The following is a 1,366-nucleotide window of genomic DNA, read 5'->3' as shown; positions in this document are numbered from 1 at the left end:
AGGACAAATGCCGCCTTGAACGATCGTTGGTCCTTTAAGCTCATCGGATATGAATATTGTTTATTAAGAATTGCCTCCAAAAACTTAACAGTAACCTGTGAAAAGTGTGGAACCTCAAAAATATCACAAAGAATCCTCTTATTCCGTTCTACCTCATCTTGGTTACAGGTCTCAATGGTTCTCCCGCTGCATGGTACACCCAAGACTGAATTAACGTCCCTCGCAGAGAAGGGGATCACTTTATGAAGATCAGCTACGATGGCACATGAATCAACATCAATCTTGCTCAGAAGCCATGCGCCATACTGTCTGTTAACTTTAGTTAACTTCAGCTGAAGGATGCCGTGAAGCCCTGTTTGACGGACAAGATCCTTTTTCATGTCATCAAAACTGTTAATCAAAGTAACGACACACTTTGGTTGGCATCTTGAATTTATTCTGGTGCTAGTTGCATTGCCTTTCATCGACTTATTTGTGGCTCTCTTGTGGCGGTATTTATCAATGACACGAGACGCGCTGCGTGACAAGGTGCCTTTCCTGGATGTGTATGGCTGGGAGTGTAGACCCTGCGAGCAAAATTGTACAGATTCAACTACAACTAGTCTACATACTGAACAACAAAACGAGGAAGAGAGAGATTTGCTTTGCTCGTGGAAAGTTCAGACTTGGACCGATAGAATATGGACATGCATCTAGTTACACACAAGCTAAGATCGATGATAAGCGGCGTACCTCGTGTGAGTTATTCTGACGGGGGGAGTGTCCGGTGGAGAGCGCACGACGTCGGAGACCTGCTGGGCAAAACCGGGGGCGTCATCTTGTTCCATGCCGATGCATGCAGCGAGCCACCGTCGGCGGCGACGAAGCTACAAGAATTAGGTCAGCCGCCGTCTGAGCGAGGCATGAGCGAGAATAATAGATCGATGAGATTAGCTTCAAGGGTGATGTTCGGTATCCCTATAAAAAAGGAATCTGTTCCAACAATAATTATCTAGTTTTATGAGGAGGCACGCCGTGGGTCGAACAGGAGGCGAGGCGTGGTGTGGGTCGGACGGGAGGTTGAATCGGGCGTGGGAGTATGTACTCCTAGGAGTACCAACTCATTCTCCTATATATATATATATATATATATATATATATATATATATATATATATATATATATATATATAAATAGAATTTCTAGTAGAATCAATCATCAAGTTCAACATGATTGTCATGATATAAGCGTTCATATATAACACCACAAAAGCAAATCACTTAAGTTCAGAACAAAGAACACGGACATGAAAGGACAAGTACTAATTAAGAGCAGCATGAAGAACTAGCTAAATCACTCCTGCTAGCTACTCTCTCTCTGGTAAAAT

This window comes from Triticum dicoccoides, chromosome 5B (assembly GCF_002162155.2).
Source record: "Triticum dicoccoides isolate Atlit2015 ecotype Zavitan chromosome 5B, WEW_v2.0, whole genome shotgun sequence".
In the NCBI taxonomy this organism is placed as follows: domain Eukaryota; kingdom Viridiplantae; phylum Streptophyta; class Magnoliopsida; order Poales; family Poaceae; genus Triticum; species Triticum dicoccoides.
This window is presented reverse-complemented; position numbering follows the sequence as displayed.